This window comes from Globicephala melas, chromosome 8 (genome assembly GCF_963455315.2).
Source record: "Globicephala melas chromosome 8, mGloMel1.2, whole genome shotgun sequence".
NCBI classification, from domain to species: Eukaryota; Metazoa; Chordata; class Mammalia; order Artiodactyla; family Delphinidae; genus Globicephala; species Globicephala melas.
In genome coordinates, this window is record NC_083321.1 from 3,883,382 (window position 1) to 3,895,393 (window position 12,012).

Consider the following 12,012-nt stretch of genomic DNA (forward strand, 5'->3'; position numbering starts at 1 on the left):
GGATAACGGTTCAATCACTGTGACAACAAAAAGCAGACATTCATTTTCTGTTATGGGCTCTGTGGGGAGGCTCGGGACAAACACTCTCCTCTGGTCCCAAGAACAAGGCAGGTGTTGCGGGTGGTCCCTCCACTTTGGATAAGGAATGTGGCATGAAGAGGGCGAGTGACCTTCCCAGGGCTGTGTGTCCAGGAGGCCTGAGCTCAAACCCGTGTTCTCTGCCGCACACCTCCCAGGACAGCCCGTGGGCACGTCCTCCAAAGTCTCAGGGCTGTGATGCTGTGAGAACATGAGGTGACGGCTTAGGGCACCTGCCAGGACAGAGAACGGACCCTGGTGTGGCCTGGAGACACTGACTGAGCCTGTTGGGGGGTGTCAGGGAAGACCATGGGTCCTGAGGGATGATCGGGATTTTGCCAGAAAAAGGAGAAGGAGGGTGGAAGGAGGGCGGGCCTTCCAGGTGGATGGGCCAGCCTGTGGGATGGAGCAGAGCCATTGAAAGGACAAATGATATCCAGGAATGGGGAGGAGGCTTGTGGGTATAATGAAGCTGGCCTCAGTGGGGAGCCTGCAGAGGCTGGGGGGGCCATGCCGCGAAGGGTCTCCCAGGGCTACCCTGTAGAGTCTGGCCTCGGTGCCCAGCAGTGGGAAACGTTGCAGTTTCTTAAGTGGGGAGAGGCCTGATTAGATTCATGTGTTAGAAAGCCCGTGATGACAGCCTCCAGGAAGGAAAACGGGGGTCCTCAATGCCCTCCATGTAACCCACCACCTGGCACCCCATTTGGAAAAGTCTGGGCTGGGAGAGTTACTGGTGCCACGGGGTACACGTCTGCTGAACAAATAAGGCTTAGTGGCAGCATTGTCACAAAGGTGTAGATGTGTGGGCTGGCACCAGCCCTAGTGTGTGGTGATAGCCAATGTCAGCTGTCAGAGAGCTGGGTAGCCGAGCTTCCCTCAACAAAGAATGCTATTGAGCATCTCATCTGTCTCAGGACATTGGACTTTTGATACAGGAACATTATTTTTACGGCTAAAAACTGATGTCATGATTATCAGAGTATTTGCCGGGTCCATCACTCTGCTGCAAGGGAAGTTTCATCATTATGAGGCTGAGAGAGCAAACGTTATATGTGTCTAGATAAAGTTATCTGTCTTAAGCTTTGGTTAATGGTTCATTCCTGCCTCGTTCAACATCATCATTTTATATTTATATGTCTATGTTGACATTTCAAGACAGTCAATGTATGACTCAGAAGAACCAAACTTTATCTGGGACATGATGGCATGAGTTGGTGGGAGATGAGCTAGCTAGCTGGTGCAGATAGTTGGAAACCAGAGATAATTCTCTTCTAAGTTCTAGTAAGATTCCTCCAAAGACACTGAAAACATGAAAATGTGTGATGCCACAGAAGGCAGAGAGAGGAAGCCTCATGTCAAAACTGGAGAAGAACTGACAAAAATCCAACCCTGCAGAACAGAGAATGATGTCCTGGGCCAAGAACTGCCGAAGAAACTGGGAGTCAGGTTGGGAATTGAGCACTTCATTTGCTCTCCTGTTGGGATCTCGGAAAGGGAATCCAACCAGCATGACTAATTTGCCCATACATTTACAAACATAGCACCTGAACAAATCTTGCCTTGTTCAGAGTTTTAAAAAGCAAGCAAACAGACAAGCCACAAAGAACAAACTCACCTACATGGGACAAAGCAGGAGAAATGGGACAGTATCCAGAGGATGAAGTATCCTGAAAATGATGTGCTACAGAATCCAGAAGAAAAAAAAAAGCCAAGGAACAGATCAACATTGACAAAGCAGTGAGAGAAAAGAAAATGGCTGTATATCAGATTGAACACTATAAAACCCTATAAAATTCCCATATCTGATTATAGGCAATTACACAGTGTTCAACTTAGTATTATGGTGTATACCGAGACAGAAACAAAATAAATGACAAGAAACTTGTGCACTCAATCATAGAATATGGTGACAGAAATAGGACTGAAAATCTTGACTATAATAATAAGTGTAAATGTAATAGATTCTCTGATTAAGAAGAGTCTAAAATTGGATAAAATAATTCAAATATATGCTATTTCTGGGTGATGCACTTAAAAATAGTTTTCAAAAGGTAGAAGGAAAATGTACAGGTGAATATATACTAAATAAGTGCAAATAAATAAAGAAAGCTGGGGTCACAACAATAAAATTGGCTCAAGTAAAATTCAACAGCAAAAGCACAAGCAGATCAGAGAAGGTAATTTTATTTTGATAAATGGTATAAGTCACAATAAAGACTTACTGACTTGACCCTTTTGGTGATAGATAACTATTCTCCAAAATATGTAATGCAAAAATTGTTAGAAATATAAGGAGAAAAGGACAGAAATCCACCAACGTCCACCATCTTTTTTGCATATTTTGAATCCTCCCAAAAGTCTAAAAGGCAAAACTTCTTCATAAATCTGAGGCCATATGGGCAGCCAAACTGGACCTGAACTCACTTGAGGTTATGTACAGTTTATCTCACTCACTGTGAATATTTGTGTATTTCACCGAAGGAATATTATTGGAGCCAATCTCTCAGGGTTTTGGATAAAATACCATGTATTATCTTTTTAAAACTAAAAAATTCTGAATTCTGAATCCTAGCCTACTCCAGTGGACTCGGATAAATGTTTATGGACCTATAGTAAGGAAATCTATGAAATAGGCAAAACATAGAGGCAAAATATAATTACAAATTATAACTAATTATAAAATATAATTACAAAAAATAAACATTTTTAGATATGTATGTCTGAGTTTACATACGTATACATAAAATACAAATAGAGAAAAAACATTTTCTGGCTCTTATGTCCTGTTTACATAAATCATATGCTGCGATTACAAAGCAATAAAATTGGAAATTTATAACCAAGCCACATGTTTTTTTAAAAGACTCTTCTAAATTAGGTCAAAGCAGAAGTTAAAATTGAAATTACAGCCATACTGACATTTATGGGATGTGGTCAAGGTTGCTTTTAGAGACAGATTAAATGCTTTCATCAGTAAGGTATAAAAAGGAGAAAAAATAAGAATGAGAATGGGTTGTAGCCACAGAGATGGGGATCACCCACACAATTACGGAGAGGGCTATGTGAGCCTTGCTGCTAATAAATCACTTCTGTTTCCTGGGAGATTATGATGTGTCTGCTACTGCCTAGAAAAACGCAAATGGCACAATCATTGAATTAAGAAGTGGTTGACGGGCTTCCCTGGTGGCGCAGTGGTTGAGACTCCGCCTGCCGATTCAGGGGACACGGGTTCGTGCCCCGGTCCGGGAAGATCCCACATGCCGTGGAGCGGCTGGGCCCGTGAGCCATGGCCGCTGAGCCTGCGCGTCCGGAGCCTGTGCTCCGTAACGGGAGAGGCCACAACAGCGAGAGGCCCGCGTACCGCAAAAAAAAAAAAAAAAGAAGTGGTTGACAGCCTGAAAAGACAAACACCCATAGGAGAAATTGAAAAGTTATCAAGGAATTGTCTTCCAAAAACGTTTTGTTCCTTCAAAACCTCAATGGTCATCCCTATCCAATTTAGACTATTCTTACTAATAAAAAAAAAAAAAAGGATGAAAAGTCTTCCTATTTACACAAAACAAAACTACTAACAAACCTAAATTCTCAACAAAGATTCAGAAATTCATAAAGTAAGATTCCAAATAAAAATAATGGCAAATGTAGTCCAACTGAACTTTTAAAAGCATATAGCCTAGCCAGGCAGGTTTATTCAAAGAAACAAGAAGAGCTCAGTCAGTATTTGAACATCTGCTAACATAGATTAATGAGTTAATGAGTCAAAATGGGTCAAAGCAAGAGCAAAGTCAAAGCAAAATGAGTCAAAAGCAAGAAAAATCGCTCTAATCATCCAGATAATTTCCAGCACCCACCTTTATACTCAATGACTAAACACTAGACACATTTCCACTTAAGTCCGGGACAGAGCAGAATGCTCATTATCGCTGCTATTCTTCAATATTTTTCCAAAGGTCCCTGCAGGAGTGTAGTTTTTAAGAATGAGATAAAACATAAGATAAAATACACCTACTTTGTATAATCCAATTGTCTACCTACAAATCCTAAAATATTCATGATAAATGAATGCAGGAGAATTTGGAAGGTGGCTGGTTAGAAACTAATTATACAAAAATCAATAGCTGTCTTACATATGGGCAGTAGCCAGGTAGGAAATATAAAGCCAAGTAAGGAATTTATTCACAATAGCGACTCAATTTATGAAAGCTCTAGTAATAAATTAAACAAGGAATGTGCAGGAAGAACACTATAAATGAAGAAAACTATAGAACTTTACTGAGGGAAATAAAAGAAGATTTGAGTAACAGAGACCACTTTCCTATTAATAGATAGAACACCTGTCACTTTAAAGATGTCAATTCTCCCCGCAAATAATCTACGTATTTAACACAATTCAAATAATTTGCCCCTAGGATATTTGGAAGGAGCTGACAAAGAGAATTTAAAAGTCATCTAGAAGAATAAATGTTCAAGAAAAGTGAAGAAAATATCCATGAAAGCACAGTACAGATGTAGGAATGGTACATGATACAGTATAGGAAGAGACTTACAAATTGATGGAACGGAACAGGAAATTCAGTAACAGGCCTAAAGGATGTAGAATAGTTTGTATTTAAATCAATAGAGCGTGGATGGAAAAAATATAAACTTAGACCCATACTCATACCCTACACCAAAATAAATTCCAGATGACCGAAAATCACTGAGTGAAAAAACAAAAGGAACAAAAACCCACACCAGGAAAACTGTACAGGAAAATGTTCGGTGAATAAGTTATAGGGCATCTTGGAGTGAGACCACCTTTCCTAACTGACAGTATAAAGACACTTAAAACTGCGTCTGGCCCTTGGTAGAGAGATGTGTAGTTATTTTTCCTATCATCTCAACTCCAAGTTTCGCCATCCGTTCTCCTAATCTAGCCTGTGGTAGCTTTCATGTTGAGGGCGGTTTAGAGCATATATTTGTGTAACAATTACGGCTGCCTCCCCTGCTGACTGTGAGCCTCACAAAGGCAGGGCAGCCATGAGGCTTCTCCCCGCCCAGCACAGTGGCTGGGATGTAGTAGGTGCTCAACTAAAATTAAGTTTAAAAACACTAAAACGTATAGCTCAACCGTATGTGTAGCTTAATCAGAATTCATCACAACCCATCACAGTTCCCGATACAGATATTAAACTAATAAAGGAGTATATACGATCCGACCCCTTTTAAAAACATGCGTGTTCAGAAATAGGCCTGCAATTATAGGCAGGAGTTGGTGATAATGGTGTTATTACTCTTCTCATATTTTCTAGTTGTTCTAGAGTGAATGTACGTTGGTTTTGTAAGAAGAAACTTTGTTTTTTAAAAATTGCCTAAATATATCAACCATTAAACAGTGGAGCCATCAGTTTCTGGAAAACATGTGTCGGAGGCAACAAATACCCCAGACACATGTGACCCCTTCTGCGTCCATCCTTACTCCTCACCAGGCGCAGCTTAAGCCAGCTCAGGGTTGTCCTCGCATCTTTCTAGCCTAGTGGGAATCTTTATTGTGTGGTCGGTTGCCTCCCAGAGAAGTAGTGCTCTGGTCCGTTTTCCTGGTGGGGACGGAATTGTTTCGGGGGGGATCTGGTTTTCCCTCCAGCTTCTCACCAGGTAACACGGCTGTGCATTGTCTACTTCACTTTTTCTTTGCAACAACCAGGAAACAGTGGGATTACAGACAGCTGACTTGGTGCCTCACGGAGGAAGGTAGTTACTGTGCATTCTCTTTTTAAAAGGAGACATGTCTCTTTCCGGCGTCTAAATGCACCTACAGTTAATCCTATGATCTTTGCAACGCCCAACAAATTTTACAGGTTGTCATCTTTAAGACTTGCCCTAAAGTCTCTACTTATACTAAAAAAATAAAAACCCTTTAAAAAGTCACGAAAACAGGGAACATTTTGTAATAAAGTTTGACGTTATTTCATCCAGGTGCTTGTCTGAAACACAGCAGCCCCAAATGGTTAAAGCAACTTGATTTAAGTGTGCCTAAACTACAGTCTGTTTTTAATGGAAAGAGAAACAAAAGAGGTGAGTTATGTGTAATTGAGCGAAGCAATGAAACATTGCAAAGGGACATTTGCCTGTATCCCTGTGTCATTTGCATCCTCAAAACTTAGACTCGAGTTGTTCAAAATGCCTTAGCTATCTGTGTTAGTTTCCCAGGACTGCTGTAACACATGACCACAAACGTGGTGGCTTAAACCAACAGAAATGTCGTATCCTCTCCCTACTTCTGGAGATGAGAAGTCTGAAATCAAGGCGTTAGTAGGGCCCGGCTCTCTCTGAAGGTCCCAGAGGAGGAGGCTTCTTTGTCTCTTGCAGCTTCTGGTGGTTGCTGGCAGCCCTTGGTGTTCTTGGCTTGCGACCCCACCCCTCCAACCTCTGCCTCTGTCTTCACACGACCTTCTCCCTGTGTGTCACTGTTTTCTCCTCTTATAAAGACACCAGTCCTTGAATTGGGGCCCCCCTTATTCCACTCTGGCCTTATCTTAACTAATTCCATCTGCAAAGACCCTATTTCCAAGTAAGGTCATATCCACGGGTACCAGGGGTTAGGACTTTGCCATGCCTTTTTGGGGACACAAAACCCACAACTCCATCTCAACAGCAAAGAGCTTATCTGCTTACTTTTTCACATCTAGTAAGTTTGGTTGCTATTGTGTGGATGGCATGTAGGTTGTTACTGAAGCTACCGCCTTCCTTTGGAGAGGCCTTGATGATAGAAATGGTCTTGTAGGGTCTCCAGCAGCCCTGAGATCTCATGACCATGTGGATGAACATTCAGTGGCCATGGTCCAGGACAGAGCGATTTAGAGGAGCTATGGGCAGCCCATCCTTCACTGTCCGGGAGCAGAAACCCAGGGGAAGCTCAATGGGGCCAGGTCTTCTCTTGGTTAAGGGTGGCCCAACGCCCCATCCCCAAGAGGTCCAGATGTCATACTGGGGTTCGGGGTCAGTGCTGAGAGCACATGTTGTTAATATAATGCCTGGGGAAGGATGTGGCTTAAGATGCCCGAGCGCCGGGTCTGAGTTGTCTAAGCCTGGTTCGCGGCCGGCTTCTGGTGGTGGCCATTCTACTGAAGACCCATGAGTGACCCAACTTAATATCCAGGTACAGGAAGGGCAATCGACGACCCTCCCACAGGGCATCTCACACCCTGGGCGGATTTAACATGACATCTACACGATTAGAAAACATTATTAGAAATACCATTAGAATATCATTAGAGTCTGCATAATTAGAATATATTAAATATTACTAACTATAAAATAACATGATTCCTTTTTTAAACAAGTATATCAGTCTATCCAACAAAACGAGTCTGCAGTTTCCTTTCCTACCTCACAAGACAGTCGTTACTGAATACGCCTAATGATCCCAAAGAGATGGTTGTGGGCCCCTATTTCCCTGAAGAGAAGATTAAGAAAGAATTACTTTTTTTTTTTTTTTTGCGGTACGCGGGCCTTTCACTGTTGTGGCCTCTCCCGTTGTGGAGCACAGGCTCCGGACGCGCAGGCTCAGCGGCCATGGCTCACGGGCTCAGCCGCTCCGCGGCATGTGGGATCTTCCCAGACCGGGGCACGAACCCGTGTCCCCTGCATCGGCAGGCGGACTCTCAACCACTGCACCACCAGGGAAGCCCAAGAAAGAATTACTTTTGATTCGCTTGACTAGACTGACTTTTAGGGATAGAGATGGAATTGCAAAACCCTACTTATTTAATGCATTGATCTAGTTGCATGCACACAAGAGCACAATACGTATATTTAAAATTACTTATTTTAGAAAACATCTTGATGTAGAAGTATTGCTTGCTTTTTAGTCTCACATCTTATGACATAATTTTCTCACAGCTCCCCTTAGGTTTTCCAGAATGTGTCCCCTTTCCCTGTCTGGGCTTGTGTGGCGCCTGTTGGCCCATCACGGGGCCAGTCACATACAGGTAGGACGGGTGCTTTCTCATTCCTTTTGTAGGTCCATGCTATGAGGCCGCAGTCCCAGGAAGACTTCTAAATCCATGCTATGTGCCCTTGCCCTCCTGTGATGGAATCTTTTTATAGGTATGGAAGTCACCAGAGATTGAGGGTGTCTCTGCTACTGTATCTCTTTCAGACAGGAGTATGACTGCACAAAATAAAGTATCCAAAGTAAGTATGTCTTATACAACATAGGTATCTGTTTCTCTTTCTCATAAAAGAAGTTTGGCGGTAAGCAGTCCATGGCTACTAGGGGGCTTCATCAGGAACTCTGATCCCTCTTCAATCCATCTGCTCTACTGTCCTAGTGTACAGTTTCCATCCTCAAAGATACCTCATGGTCTAATATAGCTGCTGGAGCTCAGCCATCACATCCAAGTTCTAGGCAGCATGAAAAAGAAAGGTGGAGGGTAGGAAGAGCACATCTTCCAGCTGAGTCAGTTGCCTTTAAAGAGTATCCCTGGAATCCCACCCAGCACTTCTTAGTCATTCTCACTAATGAATTAAGAAGTAATAGAACGTGGCAGATGACTGATATCTTTGTCCAAGTATCTTCTTCAGACAGTGCTTCTTTGCTAAAAAAAAAAAAAAATCAAATTAATAATTGACTCTCACCAAAGAAGATATACAGATGGCAAGTAAACATATGAAAAGATGCTCTATATCACATGTCATCAGAAACATGCAAATTAAATCTTCAGTGAGACATCACTACACACCAATGAGAACGGCCAAAATCCAAGACACTGACATCACCAAGTGCTGGGGAGTATGTGGAATAAGTAACAACAGGAACTGTCATTCGTTGCTGGTGGGGATGCGAAATGGTACAGCCACTTGGTAGACAGCTTGGCAGTTTTTTGCAAAACTCAACATACTGTCACCATATGATCCCCTAGTCGTGATCTTGCTATTTACCCAGAGGAGTACTTATGTGCACACAAAATCCTGCAACTGAATGCATAATGGCCAAAACTTGGATGGATAAGTAAACCGTGGTTCATCCAGACAATGGACTCTTACTCAGCGCTAAGAAGAAATGAGCTCGCAAGCCACGAAGAGACATGGGGGAAACAAATGTGCATTGCTGAGGGAAAGACGCACCTGAAAAGGCTCCATCCTGGACGATCCCGAGTCTACGACCTTCTGGAAAAACTATGGAGACGATCAGAATACCAGCAGCGGCCAGACGTTAATGAAAAGGGAGGGGTGAGCAGACAGAGCACCGAGGGTTTTTCGGGCAGTGAAACTACTCCGTATGAGATTATAATGATGGACGTGTGTCATACGTTTGTCCAAACACATAGAATGTGGAACACTGAGAGTGAGCCCTACGGTGAGCTATGGACTTGTCTTAATAATAATGGATCGGGCTTCCCTGGTGGCGCAGTGGTTGAGAGTCCGCCTGCCGATGCAGGGGACGCGGGTTCGTGCCCCGGTCCGGGAAGATCCCACGTGCCGCGGAGCGGCTGGGCCCGTGAGCCATGGCCGCTGGGCCTGCACGTCTGGAGCCTGGGCTCCGCGACGGGAGAGGCCACAACAGTGAGAGGCCCGCGTACCGCAAAAAAAAAAAAAAAAAAAAAAAGGATCAATATTGACTCACGAGCTTTAATAAATGTGTCCCGCTAATGGGAGATGTTAATGAAGGGGAAACTGGAGGAGGGGGGAGGACGGAATGCATGCGAACTTTCCGTACCTCCCGCTCAATTTTCCTCTAACCTAAAACTGCTCAAAACTGAAGTCTATTAATTATAAAAGAAATCACTGAGCGAGAGGCCCGCAAGGTGAGAGATTTGGTAAGGACCACGGCATAAAGTTGAGTCTCTGTTTCCGGAAGGAGGATTCTGGGGAAAAGACTCAGCCTTACTTCGGAGTGTGCCAAGTATGTGGGACCCTCTGGAGGTGGCTGCAGCGCTGAGGACAGATCTGAAGAGGGCCGTCAGCTCTCAAGCAGAGCTGGGCTATCAGCCTGGGTGGCTTGATAACTTGTCATCAATAACAACGGGTGATAATAAAGTCACAGAATGACTTTCTGGCATCCCTAAACAATTTTAAAAGAGAAGTTCCCGAGCCGTTCTGAGCCAAGTTTGGCATCAGGACGCCCCGAAGGGACCTCTTTGCAGGGGAGTTTTGGCGAAGGTGACCCAAGTGTGGGTCACTCCCGCAGCTCCGCGGCCGCCACCTTCTGAGACTGTCCTGAAGTGGGAGGATGGGCTGGGGTCTGCTTTGCAAGCAGAGGTTGGATTCAGGCTGCTCCCAGCTCAGTCTCTCCCCAAATGAATTCCTCTTGACACCAAGGGTGAGCCAGCTGGGGTGGGCAGCAGGTCCCGGTGGGGGACAGCTTAGGCACCTGATCTGCCACAGGGCTGTCCGACAACCACTGTCAGAGACCCACTCAGCCTGGCATCTGAGACTTCCCCCCGCATCCTCCCTGCTCCGGAGTGTGGGGACCAGCAGAGCCAAGCTCAGAGGGCCCAGGCTGCCCGAAATCAGCCCAGGATGGGCTGAAGAGTGTGTAGCTGGAGGGTCTCTGGAGACTTTGTGCCCACCCCGTCCTTTCCTGACCAGGAAACCGAGGCCGGGATGGGCCTGCCTCGCCCGGGTCACTGGCCAGCCCATCCTCCTGGTGGCCTCTGGCCTCGCAGTCTCCACAGCTGGCCTGGGGCCGCCCGCTAAGGCGAAACAGTGATCTTTTCCACCTCCCCGAATACCTGACACCCAGGACGAGTGACCCTGTGGCCACATGACTCAGCATCTCCCGCCCGCTAATGCCCTGGGCGTTCTCATACGTTCCTTCCTTCTCCGCACTGCCTCTGGCCTGAGAACCCTTGGGGCGATGCCGGAGTCCATCCACGGACCTCAGAGAGCTTCGGGCAGTGAGGGAAGCGCCCTGGAGAAGGGACAGGCTGGAGGAGGGCCTCGGAGCTCAGTGGGTGTGGGAAGAGAGACAGAGAGACTGAAAGAAGAGAGAGCTCTTAGGACTTCAGAAAAGAAAGGACTGAACCCCAGTTCCCACCAGGCACTTCCAGTGTCCCCACCTCCAGCTCCTGGGCGGGGTCGGGGGTATAGACAGATGTAAGTTCCGTCCCTGACCTCACATGGCTTTTGATCTGGCTGAGATCAGGTAAAGACACCAGAGCAATGAACATACAATAGCAACCCCTCGAGGAGATGCCCCAGAGGAGCACTGCAAGGGAGCTTGGGGAGAGGAGGGGCCCCCGCTGGCGGAGGAGGCCAAGTCCTTGCCCCTCCATCGGGGACCCTGGGCCTGACCTTCCTGGGCCTCTGAGGCCTCAGTGGTGAGACTCAGAGCTGTTGGCCTGGAGGTCAGGGTGGATGCAGGTGGCAAGACTGACTCACACACAGACTGAGGGATGAGCAAATCCAGGGGACCAGGTCGTAGGAGGGACGGAAGGCGAGCTTCAGCAAAGTGGCAGCAGGGGGCAGGGATGCCTGTGGGTGGTGCTAGGAGGGCTGGGCCCTGAGCTCATGGCCGTTGTGGGAGGAAAGGCAGGTCGGGATGATTTCTCCCTTAGGCCAAGTGCTTCTCAGCTCCTAAATGCACTTGCCCATCGCAGCCTCATGTGGCCACGCAAACTCCAAGGACTCCTGGGCTGATGGGGAGGAAATCAGGCCCCTGGGATGAGAGCTGGGCCCAGATCAGCTGAGGGCATCCACTCTGCTCAGCAGGAAGCCCCCAGACTCATGTCAATGGAATTTCAGTGTCAATCAACTAACGCTTTCCCACCGGTTTTCCTAGCTCCTGCCTTCAAATTTCCAAGCTACTTTGCCTCTCGCCAAGATCAGCGAAGTCCACGGGCCTCATTTCCGGCACCTACGATCTCCCCATGGTGCCCAGAGATCTTCTCACCCCTCACCCCCTGCCCAGGGCTGCTGGGGGCCCATCCCGTGAACTCAGCTACTGAGACC